Source organism: Triticum dicoccoides, chromosome 1B (genome assembly GCF_002162155.2).
Source record: "Triticum dicoccoides isolate Atlit2015 ecotype Zavitan chromosome 1B, WEW_v2.0, whole genome shotgun sequence".
NCBI lineage: Eukaryota > Viridiplantae > Streptophyta > Magnoliopsida > Poales > Poaceae > Triticum > Triticum dicoccoides.
This window is the reverse complement of record NC_041381.1, coordinates 693,316,353-693,334,641: the sequence shown is the minus strand read 5'-3', so window position 1 is coordinate 693,334,641 and position 18,289 is coordinate 693,316,353. Positions and strand designations below refer to the sequence as shown.

The following is an 18,289-nucleotide window of genomic DNA, read 5'->3' as shown; positions in this document are numbered from 1 at the left end:
TCGGCTAGCGTCTCCATTCGCGCATGTGGTACCTCCTTCAAGCTCACTACGGTCTACGGCCCTACAGATCATGCCGAGAAAGAAGCCTTTCTCTTAGAAGTTATCGCTGCCAAGCCTTCTGACGACTCAAAATGGCTCATCATTGGGGATTTCAACCTTATCTACCAAGCGGAGGATAAGAACAACAACAACCTAGACTTCCGCCTGATGGGTCTCTTCAGAAGAGCCCTCACCAACTGTCAGCTTAAGGAGCTGAAGCTGCAGAACCGGAGGTTTACTTGGAGCAACGAAAGGGAGACCCCTACTCTTGTGCGTCTGGATCGGGCTTTCTGCAATGCTGCTTGGGACCTCATGTTCGAGAATCATGTGCTACATGCCCTGTCCTCATCCCTCTCGGACCACTGCCCCCTCCTCCTTTCCAACCAGAGTGGCCCGCGGAAACCGCCTGTCTTTCGCCTCGAGTCCTTCTGGACCAAAATGCCGGGGTTCAGGGAGGTGGTCCAACAAGCTTGGTCTGCGCCCTCCTCGCACTCTCAACCGGTCCATGTCATCAATCACAAGCTCAAGGCCACGGCACAAGGGCTCAAATCTTGGAGCAAAGGCCTCTTTTCTGATGGCAAACTACAACTCCTCATGGCCCTGGATGTCATTCTGCAGCTGAATATTGCTCAAGAGTCCCGCGCGCTCTCCCAGGAAGAAAGATGGCTCCGTGCTAACCTGAAACGTCGGGTTAAAGGTCTCGCTATTCTGGAAAGATCCCGTAAACGTCAAGCCTCCGGGATTCGCTACCTCCGCGAGGGCGATGCCAACACCAAATTTTTCCATCTACGAGTTAATGCGAGGAAGCGCAAAAATCACATCTTGAGACTCAAGCATAACACTGGCTGGGCTGTGACTCAAGATGATAAAGCCGGGCTGATCTTTGACCACTTCTCCCGCGCTCTAGGTCGGCCTCCTCCTCGTACGCTGGACTTCAACTGGGACGCCCTGAACCTCACCACCCACCCTTTGGAGGATCTGGGCCTGCCTTTCTCTAAGGATGAGATAAAGGAGGCTATTGATGACATGCCCGCGGACAAGGCTCCGGGCCCTGACGGTTTTACTATCGCCTTCTTTCGCTCTTGCTGGGATATAATCAAGGATGACCTTATGTCCGTCATCAATGCCTTTTCCGAGCTTTCTGCGTCCAATTTCCACATCATCAACACAGCCAATGTCATGCTTCTGCCTAAAAAGGACGGTGCGGAGTCCATATCGGATTTCAGGCCCATCAGTCTCATCCATGTGGTTCCGAAGATCATCGCCAAAGCTATGGCACGACGTATTAGCCCGAAGATGAACGACATTGTTTCCCGCAGTCATAGCGCTTTCATCAAGTCTAGAACTATCCACGACAATTTCTTGTACGTCAGGAACACCGCCCGCCGGTTACATCGCTGCAAAACTCTGTCACTTATGATCAAATTGGACATCGCCAAGGCCTTTGACACTGTTCGCTGGGATTACATGCTGGATCTTTTGCAACGCCTCAGCTTTCCTCAAAGATGGCGGGCCCTCCTGACGACTCTCTTCACCACGGCCTCCTCTAGGGTTTTGCTCAACGGAATCCCTGGGAGGGACATCATGCATGGACGGGGTTTTCGTCAGGGTGATCCCCTCTCGCCCCTCCTGTTCGACATCGCCATCGACCCACTTCAGAGACTTCTGGAAAAGGCTACGGAATCCGGCTTGCTGTCTGCTATGCCTGGTGGTATTCAGGGCCCCAGGGTCTCCCTATATGCGGACAACGCTGCCATTTTTCTATCCCCCACGACACATGATGTGGAAGTCCTTGCTTCCATTCTACAGAGTTTTGGGGTAGTCTCTGGCCTCGTGACAAATGTGACCAAGAGCTCCATCGCCCCCATCCAATGCGCCAACATTAACTTGGAGGAGATTCTGGCGAACTTCCCAGCGACTACAACCCCCTTCCCCATTAAGTATCTGGGGTTGCCCCTCTCCCTCGGAAGACTTAGGCGTGTTGACCTTCAACCCTACATCGACAAAGCGGTGGCTCGTCTTAGCCCGTGGAAAGGAAAGTTCCTGAACCGTGCTGGGTGCACTGCTCTGGTTAAGTCCGTGCTCTCCTCCATGCCAATCTTCCTGCTGACGGCTTTAAAGGCTGACAAAGGCATCCTCAAGGCCTTTGTGAAGATCAGTCGTGGCATGCTCTGGGCCTGTAAGGAGGCGGTTAGTGGAGGGAAATGCAAAGTCAACTGGCAAAAGGTCTGCCGCCCCAAGGAGCTCGGTGGTTTGGGGGTTCTGGACCTGGAGAGGTTCTCCCGGGCCCTGAGGCTTCGCTGGTTATGGTATGAGTGGAAGGCTCCTGAGAAGCCATGGGTGGGCTCTGAAACACCCAACGACGCCTCCGACCTTGACCTCTTCAATGCGGCTACTCGCGTCACCATCGGAAACGGCGCCAAGGCCTCCTTCTGGTCGTCTTCATGGCTCAATGGTGCCCCGCCAAAAGACCTGGCTCCCCTAATTTTCAAGGCTTCCAAGAGGAAGAATCGGACGGTCCAGGACGCTCTCGCTGATAACAACTGGATCTCGGACATAGCGGTGGATGCGTTCACGGCCGATCACATGGAACAATACGTCCGCCTCTGGGAGCTCTTGTCGGATATCTAGCTTCAACCTGACACTGAGGACTCCATTACCTGGTCCTTGACCCCTAATGGGTGCTACTCGGCCACCTCCGCCTACAAGATCCAGTTCCTTGCCTCTTTGCCCTGCCAGTTCGGGAACATCGTGTGGAAGACCTGGGCCCCTCAAAAATGTCGTTTCTTCGCCTGGCTCGCTGTCCAGAACCGTTTATGGACCGCCGATCGCTTGGCGAAACGCGGATGGCCGCACCAACCTACTTGTCAGCTCTGCCGTACCTCCCCTGAGACGGCACGACACATTCTTTTCGAGTGCCGCTTCTCCAGACGTATCTGGACGGCCGCGGCCTCTTGGCTGTCTTGTCCAGACCTCATCAGCAGCATCGGGGAGGGTAGGCCTAAAGTCGTGGACTATTGATTGGCCGTTTCGAAGTCCACCACCTCCTCCCCAAATGGCTTGCGCTCAGCTATCACGCTCATCACTTGGGAGATCTGGAAAGAGAGGAACGAACGAGTTTTCAACAACAAGTCCTCCCTGCCATCGGTTGTCATGCATAAGATTAGGGAAGAGGGGAAGGACCGGATCCTCGCCGGTGCTAAAAATCTGGCGGAACTTGTAGGCTGATCCTCTTCCCCCTGTGTCGGGGGCGGTGGTCGCCCCCTTCCTCGTTTTTTGTTGTTGTTTTTGGCTCTTGCCATACCCCCGTTTGCTTCTCCTATATCAATATAAGGCAAAAGCTTTTTTGCCCGTTTCAAAAAAAACACCTCGCAAACTTAATAAACATCCCCCCCCCAAATTTTTTTATGTGGGTGAGCCACCTCCAAAGCTAACACCCAATCAAAAACTGCCACATATTCCCCTCAAAAAAAACTGCCACATAAAATCAATCCTGTAAAAACCCGTACGTGTAGCATTGTTGCCCCACCAGTGTATTTGGTTGACTCGCTCAGTCGTTGGTTCATCACCCCAAGCAACTTAGGGCATGTACAGTCAAACTAAACAAATTTCGCTCCACAAAAGTCCGCGAACGCACCCGGTCAATGTCAGGATATGTCCGTTCTGACTCACTATTTTTTCGTCCACACAATCATGTGCCTCACTTTAGTCCTTACACGTCCGGTCACATGCAAATGATGATTGGTGGAGAAGAGAGGAAGAAATAATAATAATAATAAAGAAAAAAAGATGCTCTATGGTGGGCCCAATTCTATGTGACGGACGTAGGACCACTAACCGGACACGCGCATGCACTCCTCATACTCATCTCATATATGAGATGAATATGAGGAGTGCATGAGATGAGAATGTCGTATATGAGATGAGTATGAGGAGTGTCGAATAGCCATTTAAGGAGACTTTGAGGGTCTGATTGGATCAAGTTTTTGCTTCTCTCTTCTATCCGGTCAATGGTCCTGTGTTCGTCCAGTCAATTTGAGGAGTCCGACCGTAGATGCTCTTACTTCTACGCTGCTAGCTACTTCTTGCCCTCCTCCTTAGCCAGCGATGATCACCACCTCCTGGCACTCCTCCCTGTATTCATAGTGCACCTCACGCCACAGACCCGACAGGTTCGTCCACCTTTGGCCACGAGTCCGGCACAACTACCCACCCTGCCCCAAAAGTATCAGACCAACAAGATGATGGGGTGCACACAACGCAGCCGTATATGCCGCCGGGTGGCTTCGTGCCGGCGCAGTAGCCTCTGGCTCAGCATCCGCCTCTGCAACAGCCTCCGGCGTATCAACCACACTTGCAGCAGCCTCTCTTCAATGCCCAGGGTCAATTCATTCAGCCGCAACCGTTCTTTCTTCAACAGTCAGGTGGCTTTGTGCAGCAGCAACAATTCCAGCATATGCCAAATGCTGGTTCCGCCGGGGTGCAGCCGTCGGCCGGTTTCAACGCCCGCATGCATCATACTCCAGCCGCTGCCGGTGTTCACGCGGCCGCGCGCCCTCAGAAGCCAAAGGGCAGCAAGGGGGGTTCGTAACAAAGTCCATCAGGCAGCTGTTCCACGGACGTGGAGTATCTATGCGCGAGCTCATATGAGCTCTTTATCTAGGACGTTCGCTGATGCGCGGAGATGTGTGCCAGTTCTATATACGTGCGTTCTGGGCCGGTTAAGAAATGGTCACTGTGGCAAAATACGTAGATGGCAGGCGCGGTTGGTGGGCCGCGTTCTGACGGGCAGAGGAATGTCTGTTTCGGGTTGAAGAGGTGGGCCGTGGATCAGAACAGTTTTTTTCCGTCTAGTCCATGGTACCGAGTGTGAGATTTCCCGTTTGCTGGGCCCATGGTAGGGATTAAGTCCTCGGTGTGGTGGGTTCGGCTAGGGGAGAGTTGACCTAGCTTTCGAAGGGTTGGCGGTGAGCGGCGGCGGCGGCGACGGCGACAAGGATGGAGTTCCTGATGCAGCCTATACGCGGGTATGTAAACCTGGCTGTTTGCCTGCGTTGTAGTTACCTGAGACCGTAAATGTGTTCATTTCTAGCCGATTTGCGTGTGCGTGCTGTAGATCGACTTTCCTTGAAGAGGTTGGGGAGAGTTTGGTGCCCGACCCTGTGGTGGCCGGTGCGGTCGATGCTGAGATGGTACTGCAGCATTCGTTGGTGGCGCCGGAGACGGAAGGACACCAGTTGCGGGTTGAGGTTCAGCCGGCAGCTACAGGGGAGGGGCAGATCTTGATGCGCAGTGCAGCAGCGGAGGACATGAGGGACGTCTCGCCACCAAGCTCGGAGCTATCTACTGGGAAGATGAACCCACGAGCTCCTGGATGGAATAAGAGGTTAGTCCATGAAAATTTGAGCAGTTAATTTAAGCAGTTAATCAGTTAGCTGTAGGTGCGATAGAAGTAGAAGAAGCTCCTGGCTAGTATTCGAAGAGAAATTGCATATAAATAGAAAAACTGTCTTGGTTCCATGTGGATGAAAAACTGTCTTGTCTTGCTGCATCGTGTGGTAGTATCTCGGTCAGAGTGAGGCTTCGTTCTCGAGTTGTGCCCCTTTACAGTAGTGCAGTCACATAAGACATCAGTAACTGGATATGTTGGTGCCATGGAATGGAATGAAATGGTTGAGTACAATCAGTGTTATTTAATTTCTTGCGAGGCTGGATTGCGTAAGCAATGTGAGTTACAAGCTGGAAATTTAAGCAGTTAATTGTCATGTCTACTTATTGCTGAACACAGCAGCACGTTCGTAGAAAATTTTGAAATCTATGAATTACAGACATGATACGATGGGCAAAAGGTGTGCGGCAGAAGCAAATAGTGGACTGATGAGAGTAGGAATATGGTTTAAGAGTTGTTGGGTAATAAATTCCAAAACATGGTTAGCCTGCCTACCGTTTATTTGTATGTACAGCTGACATAAGAAGTTGTAAGTAATTTTTCCATGGATTGTACTGATTTCGCAATGCATTTTTGTATATGATTCGACCTAATTGTATACTTCTGCCTTTGCCCTGCATTGTTTGGTATTCGTATTGATCAGTTAGCCGTAGGTGAGATATTAATAGAAGAAGCTCCTGGCTAGTTTTCGGAAAGAAATTGCATATAAGTATAAAAAATGTCTTGGTTTTCACAATCAATTACGCGTCTTTGTGGAAGAAAAAGTGGATTGTCTTGCTATCATCGGGTGGGAGCATCTCGGTCATAGTGAGGCTTTGTTCCCGCATTGATCCCCTTTACAGTAGTGCTGGCACATAAGATTGAATTTATGCTCACTGCAAGCATGAAGTACTTGCTGCTCACAGCATGCAGTGTGATTGCAGGTTGAGGATAGGTGCCGCTGCACCAAGTAGGCCGCCTTGCCCGAACCATGTCAGTGCCTTCGAGAGGGTTGTTCGAAACTATGTTGAGAATCCTAGAGACAATGTGGTCACACCAACTATTGGCATGACATTTGACTCCGTTGGAGAGGCTTATGACTTCTATAATTTGTATTCATGGGAGAAGGGCTTTGGGACCAGATATGGCAAGAGTCGGCTTAATGTGGAGAGGGTTAAATGCATGCAAGAAATCGTCTGTGGTTGCTCGGTAAGTATGATTTGTTGTATTTATGCAGTGTAGAATTTATTGGGGTTCATCAAGCTTGACGTGACTTGAATAAATCTACTTGTGGTCCATATTCTTTAGGGAAAGGCTGGTGTCGAAAATACAAGATCATGCCGATGCGAATGTCCGGCTCTAATAAGGCTCCTACGAGCAGAAGATAATGGGTGGTATATTGCAGAGCATAGAGATACTCACAACCACTCGTTGTCGCCTAACTTTGGCGAGACACTCCACTGGCCATCGCACAAGCATATAGGTGTTTACACAAGAGATCTTGTGAAGCAGTTGCGGCAGAATAATGTAAATTTGGCTAAGGTGTACAACATAATCGGTGGTTTCCTTGGATCGATGGAGAATGTCCCCTTCACAAAAAGGTCTTTGCGCAGCCTCTGTGGTCGAATTAACCGAGACCACGCAGAGGATGACGTGAAGAAGACAATGGATGTCTTTGCAGAGATTGGTGCTAAAGATCCGCATTTCCCATATAGGGTCCAAGCTGACAGTGATGGCAGAATTAGGAATTTGATGTGGGCTAGTGGGAACAGTAGGCTGCAGTACTCTTTCTTCGGGGATGTCATAACCTTTGACACAACTTATAGGACAAACTTGTACGACATGCCATTTGGTTTGTTTGTTGGTGTGAACAACCATTTCCAGAGTGTGATTTTGGCGGGAGTGCTGGTTCATGATGAGACTGAGGATAGCTTTGTGTGGGTTTTCTCTGAGTTCCTTCGAATGATGGGCGGATCCGCACCGGTAACTATACTCACAGGTAAGAAAAAGATATTTTAAAGCTTGTGGATATTCGTCCATGGTTGTTATTCGGGAGCGTATATTAATTAGTTCGCATTGCATTGTTTTCTTCTCTTAGACCAGAACTGTGCTATGGAGCTGGCTATCAACAAGGTCATGCCAAATACAACACACAGGTGGTGTAAATGGCAAGTATTGAAGAAAGGAAAGGAGACAGTTGGGTCGTTGTACACGAAGAAAAGCGAATTCAGGGCAGAATTTTACAAGGTGATAAAACACATGCTCACGGAAGATGAATTCGAGAAAGGTTGGGAGCTGCTGCTGGATAAATACAAGCTAAGAGGTCATGATTACATGACATAATTGTTTGAGATTCGTAAGAAATGGGCGAAGCCTTACTTCAAGGGGGTATTCTGTGTGAAAATGACAAGCACAAAGCGGAGTGAGAGCGCGAACCACATGCTGAAAAATTATGTCCCTCCTGGATGCCCAATGCACATGTTTGTGCAGAAATACATGAGGCTTCAGTTCGATCGCGAATCGGAGGAGAATTACGAGGAGAAACGCACACGCATTGTAAGTGCATATATGATGTTCGGGAAATTTTTTATGTGCTAACGAGCATGGTAGTACTATGAAAGGAAAAATGCCTAAATTTCTGATGTTCTGGCAAATTTGCAGGGGAAGCCACTGATGAGGGCTAATCTTGCAGTGGAGAGGCATGCAAGCAAGATATACACACGAGCTATGTTTGAACAGTTTGGGCATATTTTGTATGAGTGCAGAGCTTATCAGGTTGAGGAGATTGAGAAACACAAAACATACATGGCAATACATAGAGAAGCAGAGAAAAGGGAGAAGTGGTGTAGAGTATCTTACAAGGTGACTATACTCGACGGTGGAGATGAGTTTGATTGCAAGTGTGGACAGTTTCCGCATATGGGACTGCTTTGTAGTCACATTCTGAAGCTTAGTTGTCTGTCATAGTTATGTCAAAAAATCATTCTGTTCGGCGTGGAATGGCCTAATATTAATTTATTGTTTGCCTGATGATTTGTAATGTATGCTGATTACTAGATTGGTTTTATCATAAAACAGTCACCGGGTAAATGGTGTTAGATTTTGGATATGGTATGGCAAGCAGGATATAGATGAAACTCGCGGACTGAGCCATGTGAATGTTGTTTTGTTCATGCAGGTCTTGGATTTCATTCGAGCTAAAGAGATACCGACGAAGCATATCGTGAAGAGGTGGACAAAGGATGCAAGAAATGTTCTACCTGCTCATCTAGCTCAGTACCAAAAAGACAGTATGCAAAACAATCCTTTCTCTTATAGGCATTTCACCATGTACATGCATGCGATGGAATTAGTTAGGCTAGGGGACACCAGCGTTGAAGCGTACAATAGTCTGATGGACCTATTCAGGGCAAATTTGACAGTAATGCTCCCATTCATGGAAATTAGAGATGGTCTAGGACTAGAGGATAGAATAGCAGATAAGGGCGCAGTTGTGAATGACAATGTGGGCGGAGTTGCTGCGGACCTTCCGGATAATGATTCTATGTCAAGGACAAGCAACCGGTTGGATGGCCTGCTGGCTCTGGCAAAAAGGAAAGAGATGGGGCGACCCACGACAAGCAGGGAGAAGGCTCTGTATGAAGGGCTAAGCAAACGGACCAGATTCTGCACGATTTGTCGTAGACAAGGTCACAAGCGAACAACATGCCCTGAGCGCGGTGACATGCCGAAGCAACCAAGGAAGCCTGCTAGGTGCAAGAACTGTGGTGTCGAAGGACACCGGCGGAACAATTGCAATAAAGCAATGGAACTAAGACTCACTGGAGGTGTGTGAAGAGTAGTGGTAGTCTGAGGCCACCTGTGTGTTATGATATGAAACCTTATTTTATCGCGGGACGTGATGTCGTTCTTGTAACCATCTAATTAAAGTCCAATTTCAAGGTGTCCCTATTTCTAACTAAGTTCTATTAATATTCAGACTTGCTGCTGGCAAACACCTACACTGTTTGGTTTTCCAGGTTTTATTGTCTGTATGATTGTCTGTATGAGTTGATTCAGTGTAGTACTGAATTCAGGATGGATCCCAAGATGTGTGACTGCGTGTGTGTGTGGCTGTGGTTTTCTTATATTTTTAAAACATGACATGGGGTATGGGGTGGTGTTAAGTTCTCTGTGAATGTGCGCCAGGTGTCAAGACGCATGGCGCAGTAGAGAGGTTTGAAATTTGAACGGCCTGAGCGGGAAAGAGGTGCCTGTGCTGCTATAAAAGATGAAGCAAGCTGCAGACTGGGGGGACGGCTTCAGTGTGGTCAAGCCAGCTCCATTGTTGTGCTACTTGGGAAGATGGAGGCTACAACTTCATATGGTTCTATTTTGACTGGGGTCAACCTGCAAGAGGTTTGTCCGTTCACTACGAAATCAATTCTCTGTTACAAATTCCTTACATCCAGATGTCATTAGCGAGAGTTTGGGAGCAGGTTCCTTCGAACGGGATTGATTCTGAAGGGAGTGTGAACCAAGTAGCATCTGATGCCTCAACCGGGCCTGTGCAATCAGATATTACGAGCGGGTCAATGCAGGTGCGTGACTGGTGTGTGTGTGTGTGTGTGTACGCGGCTTCTTGATCTGATTGATTCATGTGGTTCTCTTTTTCCTCATTGTTCTTCAGAAAAGTTGGTTCTTGGGGAGAGCTTCATATGTGGACGATGCATCTGTCGATGAAGAACAGGAAGTTCAAGGAGATGCTGGATTGGATCCAGAAGTTGGTGGCGTGGAAGGCACTGGCGATCACGATCCCGATGGAATCGCCTGGGTTGGGATTGTTGATGCTGAAGAATTTGAGGACGGAGAAGGATCGGCTGCTCCACACGGTGATACGGGTGAGGACAATGGAGAAGATGAAGTAGTGAGCCCAGCAGCTAAGCGTCAACGGCTTGGGTAGGCAAGGGAGTCAGGGCGTGTTTGTGGAGTGTGTACAGTACGTCTCATTATAATTAGGAGTGTGGGATGCGTTTTTGTTAAACAAAGACGACGGTCTTTGTTCTGTCAGCTGGTTATTAGCGTCGGGGGTTGAGCATTAGAGTAGTTGGGAATTTCTGTATGGTGGCTACCTGGGGTTGAAGAATTTTTTATTTGCCATATGAGGTGTTCTTGAAGCTTGCATGCCTGTAAACGCTGATGGGGCCCATGGCCAAGGGGTTTAGCTGTTAGTGGCAGTGTGGCTGACTGCAAGCACTGCATGTCCATCCAGCCTCCGATTGTTGTGCCGGTGATGCCTGGTGGAACCGCACGGCCAGGGTGGTCCGGTAGCACGGCGCGGGTGGGGGGGGGCATCCTCTGTGTTTGTCACAAGTAGCAAAAATGGAACGAGCTGATCAGTTGTTTGTTTCCGGTTCTAGATACGTGTCAGGTCCCTGGGCTAGTCCCAAATGGAAGTAAATGCTCCCGGCCCGTGCACCCATTACTCAGGTAGTGGTGTTCCATTTCAAGCCGTAAAGCCTGTGGTTAAAATGGAAATGGGTTTGTACCGGAACACGTGTGCGCTAGAATGCAGGACTCAGTGGTACACCAAAAATGTTGTTCCCTCATGTTCGGTGAGACCCCGAGCAACGTGCAGCGGGTAGAGGCGGGAAAGTTCCCGCCGAGGCAACCCAAAATATCTAGTGCTGTAGCATTTTTGTTGATGCGTATTTAGCACTGTGGTGGTAAAAAGTTGTGAGGTGGCAGGGGGCCTCGGGTGAAACCGAAGCGACTATTACCTCCCTTGGGGTAGCAGCTGCGGTACTGCTCACTCCATTCCCCGACCCCAATCTCCATCTCTCTCACAGCAGCCTGGGGGAGAACAAGGGCGGAGCTAGGTCTGGGTAAGCGGCGCAGATCCACTATCTGGCGGGCTTCTAGGCGGCTCACTGGTGAGTAACAAGAGCGCATGCGCCGGCGATGAATCTGCACCCCTCTCTCATCCATATTGTTGTTCTTCCTCCTTGGTGAGCTCATTTGTGACCTCTGCTCTCTGCTACGGCCATGTCTATTTGAATGCAGGAGGTGGATGGCGACCGATGGTAGTCCGGGGAGCCGCAAGCGGCGCAGATCGATCGATGAACCAGATGAGGTGGGAGGATCTAGCCGGAGAAAAAGAAACAAGTGTTGGGGGAGCTTGTCCATGGTGGTGTCAGCTAGCGGCTCGCCGGTGGTCGAGCTAAGAAGGAGGGCAACATACTCGAGCATGTTCGCTACTCCGCCACTGCTGACCATCAGCCCCGTTTTCTACACCGTCGCCATTCCCACTAGTCTAGCTAGCTTGCTCACTAACCGGTACGCCGGAACCGTAGATCGGAAATTCTACGCAACTCTACTTTCCAGGGTGAACCCAAGAAACATGACATTTGTATTTTGGGACGGTGAGGTGCGAAGAATCACGGTCAGGGATGCAGTTAGGATCTTTGGGGTGACTGGTAGAGGTAGGTTAGTTGAGTTTGGGGCACCACCTCACAGATCTGACCTGATGGATAACATCAGGAGGTATCTACGCATAGAGGGCACGGGGGTTGTTAGTGTGAAAGACTATAGAGAGGTGATTAGCAAGATCAACCCTTGTTGCATGACCAGGGAGGACACAATTGCTTTCATGGTAGCTGTCACCATAGTTGTGTGCGGCACGTTCATTGGTCCAAGGCAGTCCGTGCATGTCATTCCTGAAGAAATATTGCTGGTCGTGCAAGACCCAACGCAGATTGGGTCATACAACTGGGGGGCCTACTTGCTGGAGATGGCTAGAAGGGCTGCAAGAAGGCTGCATGGGGACGTACTTGCCGGCATGGATGCTTCTATCCTGTGTGGCAATCCACTTTTCCTTAAAGTGAGTTGTTGGAATGCACCTTTCAATCATTGTGCATGTCTTTATGTTGCTCTCAGCACTAAAAAGTTATATGCCTTTCTAACCTTTTTGTTTGTCGTCTAGTGTTTCACTCTCGACTGGATTGACTTTGGGAGGCATAACTTGCATTCAAACTTTGGGCCAAGGATAGCAGCTTACACACATGATCAAGTTGCAAAGCTAATTAAGCTACTGAAGGCTAATCCTGCTGCTTATAGAGTAAGTACAACATGTACTAAATGGAAGGAGTGGGTGCGCACATCTTCAGTGAAATGAAAATTGCAGGACTAACATTGTCAGCTTTTGCTCTATTGCAGACAAGGCCTGATGGATACATTACTAATATTGAGATGCAGTGGCATCCTTTGGTAGCAGGCAATGTTTCTCTGGTGATATCTTGCATCCTGAAAATTATGTAAGAAATCTTGTTATTTTTTTGCCCAATGCTAATTGTGATAAGCATGCAGGACAATGTAGAAGAGATTTGGAGGTTTGAAGATGATGAAGTTGTGGATACCGGAGTTATTGTCTTGGCTACAACATTGGGGGAACCGCAGCCTGTCGCTAGCGGTAGGTGCATCAAAGGTTGAAAAAACATCCAGGCAGTCAAATGTGGTGTGCCACGTCGCTATTTACCGTTAATGATCGGAGGCATTGTTGCTTTGTCATGCAGGTGGAGTACTTGCTGTTGAACCTACTATGATATCAACACCGCCATCAATGCCGGCTTCAACAACTACCCCAGTTAGGCGGTCTACCAGGCTAAGTGCCGCAGAGAAAGGCAAAAATGCAGCTGATGTGGAATCTGACATGGATTCATCTGAAAGTGATGAGAACGAAGAGGAAATGCGTGAGCGGCGCTCCAGGAACGCTGCTCGTCACCTACGAAGACAAGGTTAGTGCCTTGCGCAGTGGCAAGCGTGTAGCAAAAATATATATTTAACCATGAGCAAATTGGTACATAATAGCATTATCCTTAAAATCACGTAGATATGTTTGGGGGCGAAGCTGAGCAAGGGATACGTCTGGAAGATTCTAGAGGTATGAATTTGGTACTGCTTTCATAGGTGTGTAATTTTAAGTTCTGGAGGTTGATTTGACCAAGCTGCCTGAAATTATAAAAAACTTTAGGACCTGCACGGCACGCCCGTGTAGTGAAACAAAGAAATGTGGTTGCAAGACAGGGCGCAAGGGGCGGAGCTGGTGCCGGATGCAGGCAAAACAGGGCTCCAACTGATGGTGCGGAGCCAATATCAGGTATTCATGTCATATATCTGAAAATAAGCGCGCGTGTAGTTAAATTCTTTTGGGCACCTAACAAAAATAGCTAGGCTTGTTGGGACTGTGCATGTGCTGCTAGTGAGATGGACGCTATCCTGCAAGAGATTACAGCAATGCAATGTGGCCCTGTTGAAACACAACCAACTGTGAAAGATGAGGTTGAGGTGTATGGAAGTCAACTACCTCGTGTGGTAGACATTGACGGGGAGTGTGCAATGCAGCTTCAGACTGAGCTGGTTGAGCAATGTAAGTCGCTGAATTTTCCGAAAGTTCAATTATTTGAGACAATGGTAGTATGGTGGTGTCCAGAGGAAATGAATTTATATATGTTGACAAAATGACCCATGACGAATGCAGATGTGCTTAAGGAAACAACCCGTGATGCGAACCACCACTTATCGTTGATTGCGCCATGAGGAGTTCTGTATGCAGTGAATATTGAAAGCCATGAGGAGTCCGATTTTGAAATGTGGTCTGACCATGATCACGTAAATAAGGTCGACACTGACAGAAGGCTGAGGGAACAAGAAAAGCATGATGTAGAAGTGGCAAAAAAGATCTTGGAAGATGAAGAGAGGGAAGCAAAAGAGCAGCAGGAGAAAGATGAGGAAGTTGCAAAGAAGTGTCAAGAGGAGATTGATCAGAATGCACGGGACCAAGTGGCAAATGATACTCATGTTGCAGAAATGTACCAGAAGCTTTATGATTGCAACGGTGAGTATAATCATAATAATTCAACAATTAGATGGTCCATGAAAATAAGCATGGAAATGTCTAGGGGTACTAATCTGTGCATGTGTTTCGTGCAGGCACTGACGAGCAAATGGAGATGCTATCTTCTCGTGTGGTTCTTGTTGATCCAAGGGGGCCAAGGGCGACTGCAGGGCAATCATCAGATGCAGGTGTGTGACAGAAGAAACAATTCGTAGATACACGCTGCAAAAATGATGTGGAGATGAGAACCTAACAAAATTTTCTTCTTGAAGATGCAGTGGTTCAGACCAGCTTAGATGATTATTACTACTGTCGGAGTGGCGTAGCCATGCACCGACCGAATAGAGGTAAAAATCGTATTAAATCAGATACGTGAAATGGAGAGTCATTTATGCTTGTTTGGCTAACATATGTTTATGAACAATGTGTTTGACTATGCAGGGAGGAGGACTGCCCGCCAGAATAAACGGAAGAGTAGGAAATCAAGAAAGACAGGGAGTAAGCATCGAAGAAGAGTTAGGTTCTCAAATGTTGTTCAGAAAATTTGTCCAACGGACAGCTCTGAACCCGATGACAGCAGTTCAGATGGCGGCAACGATGCTAGCGGTGAGGACAATGGGGACCCAGCTGCACACAGTACATACAAATTATCCCTTTGCAATATTGGGTAATTAAAGTTTTTGTTTCTTGAAGAGTATGAGATGAGGACTAACAATACGATAAATGTACAGGTGTTGCCAACACTGTGAGTGGGGATGTGTTACGTACACATGCTGTTGGTTCAGGAAGTGATAGCAGAACTGAAGCTAATGTAGTGGACCCTATTGCTCCAGATCACGGGCATGCTGGTGAGTGCGCGTGTTTTCACAGGCTTTGAAGTGTTCAAAAACATTAGCTTGGCTATAATTAGTTCATCCGTTGGTGTGTCTTGTAGCTGGCGTGGACGAAGCTCCGGAAGATGTCCCAGTCACTATTGGCCGACTCCATAGGCATGACAGTACCCCTGGATATACTTTTGAAGGGAGAACCGGTGAGCTCCCAGACACATGAAAAAATGAGAAATTCTTTTTGCATGCACATGATTTCGTTATGATGTATTTAAAACTTGATAAATTAATGACAGTGTCGGAAGTTGGGGGAAGCTTGACACAAGTGCCAGTGCGGGTACAGAATTTGAACGAAGGTAAGAAAAAGCGTTATGGGCTTTACCATTAAGTATACCGCATATAACATTGGTTCTATTTTCAAGTCGTGTAATAATCTGTTCACATGTGCCATGCTCGGATGGTGGAACAGCTGGTCAACACCATGGAGCAACAGGTGTGCACTCGTTGTTTTGCAATGATAAATTTTGAGATTCATACATTTGCTTGCCTGGAAGAGTTTTGAATACTTATTTGCATGCTTACATCTAATTTTTCTGTATTTTCAGCCCCAGTGTCGGAGAGACTGTCAAGAAATCTGAGGTTGCCGGAGGGAAAACTATGGATTGAGGTTAAGGGAGAGATGGGTGAGAAGTTCCTGGGGAAATTCGGTCTTAACCATGATATACCCACTGCTCAGGATGTACTGCGGTTCTACAACAAGATGGTGCACAGCACAAGGATTGATCATGCCAGGTGGGTAGTTGTTTGTGATGCCTAAATGCCAGATATGTCTAAGCCATTTAGTACATGTGCCCCGAATTAATTGGGAATGTGCACGTAGGAAATGGTTCAAACACCTGGTCATGTACATCATCGTCCTGGGTGGGGATGATTTCATACATCAATTTGGACCTGATGGTGAGCTGACAAAGTATGGCTGGATAGCATTGTCATGTATCCTAGTCGGTAAAGATGCTCGCATGTACGGCAAATGGAAAATAAGATGGAGGCATTTGTTCGACATTCGTTTTGTGGTAAGTGAAAACTAAAACTTCATCAGTCTGTGCATGAGTAGCTCGTGCGTATCAATGACTAACTGTATGGCTTGGCGACAGGAGCATCTGATGTACAACTCTGATGACTTGAGCGGCAATGCACTGGACTACGAATTCCTAGCGAGTATGCTGGATGAAGATTTGCTTGGATACAAGATTCAGTGGACCAAGAAGGTACATAAAGAAAATGGCAGAAGACATATAAGTTTCATACAAACTGCATGAAGAAAAAATGAATGACTTGCCTTGCTGATTTTTGCTCTGCTTTTTAATCTGCAGTTGTTTCTTCCTGTACAAATGATGGGTGGATTTTCCTTTTATGTTGTGGATATTGAAGAAAGAATGCTTCTTGTCATGGATCCCGTGGAAACAAGCGTCCAGGATGATGAGATGTGTGTGAAACATGAAGTCAATGCACACCTCGTCCTGCGCAGGCTCCGGAGTGTGCTTCGTGGGCGCTTTGCAGACTGGTATATCCCTGAGGATGGCTGGAGTGTGCTATATGCCTACAGCATGAATGAACCATGTGATATGTAAGTCATTTATGGAGAACAAGTCAGTACCTTACAAGAAGAGCAAATATTTAGCATTGTCTAACTATAAATTCACGTGTTTTTTGGCAGCGAGGACAGCTGGATCTACCTTGGGCATTACTGGAGGAACTACAATGGACTGTATCTCGAGAGGCAAATTGGCGAGGTAAAACAAGACATCGTTTTATACATGGATCATTACATAACCAGCAGATAAAAAAACAGTGGAGAAAACCATGTAACTCATCGTAAATCGTTTAATGTTTTCCGCAGAACAAGCTGGCTTACCTTAAGAAGCAGTTTGCATACGAGGTGATTACGATGAGGGGCAACAGGGGTGACCTACTAAGCTTCATGATCGAGGAAGTTCTGTTCTAAGCAACTGAAGGGAGGTTGTTTAACTACGTGTATATAATAAGCGTTAAGAACTTATGAACTACCAGGGAAGAGCTTTTGGATTAGATGCATGGCTGGGGTGTGATAGATAAGCTTTCACTCCACTTGTTGGCGTTGGAGTGCTAACTGTCGCATCCAGCATGGTTAGATCCTATTCGGTTGAAAACAATCAGTGGTGCCTTTTGCGTCCGTCCCCTATGCGGAATTTAGGTGGGGGTCTGTGGTGTGTGCTGGGTAGTGCTTGAACATGGTTTGCTTGCCATGTCGTCTGTACTCATGGAGATGTTTACCCACTTATGAGTAGTACTAAATTTGCCCTGACATTCATTTGTATGATCAAGGAACTGGCAGTTGTATGGATGATGTGGATAGAAGGTCTTTAGTACGTAGTTGATGGAAAAAAGGAGAACGAGAACGAACGAGGGATGACTGAAGGCATCCTTTTGAGCGAGGGGTAACTATCAAAATTTCAGAAATCTGATTATTACCTAGATAGTCAGCACAAGCAAGTACTGCTCAGCACATACAAGAAAGAATACATTTGCAACAACCAGCCCAATCGCGTTCGTTTTGGTATTAAGTCGGAACTAATTCTCTATGTCTAATTATTCAGTTATTCAGCTAAGCAGTCAGAGAGCCACAAAATTCAGATATCACATCTATTTCCAAAATTAGCTCAAAAGAACCTAGATATCACAACTAATTCTATGTGTCTAACCACACAGAACTGAATTAGAGACACAAGTCTGCATTAATCAAGTCTAGTGGTGTCAACAACCAATTATTCAGGTAAGCATCTAGAGAGTCATGAAATTTGTCCTGGTGTTCAATTGTATGATCAAAGAGCTGGCAGTTATATGGTTGACGTGCATAGAAGGTCCTTAGTATGTAGTTCATGCAAGAAATCAGAACGAAGGCGTCCATTTGAAGTGACATATTCATAGCATTTGAAAGAAGTAGTTTGAACATACAACTTTAGTACTGGCTTCGGCTTCAGGAACTTAACATGTCTACGCTGAATCCGTAAAAATGTGTTGTAGATGAGATGTATGGTTAGGGGTGTTTATTACGATTTATGGCAGTGGTAGTGAATAAACCAA

The 18,289-nt window shown here is 47.3% G+C and overlaps 1 pseudogene; it reads left to right on the top strand.

Annotated features, from left to right (window-relative positions):
• Positions 1–5,037: 5,037 nt before the first annotated feature.
• LOC119350977 lies at positions 5,038–9,302 on the top strand (annotated as a pseudogene).
• Positions 9,303–18,289: the final 8,987 nt, after the last annotated feature.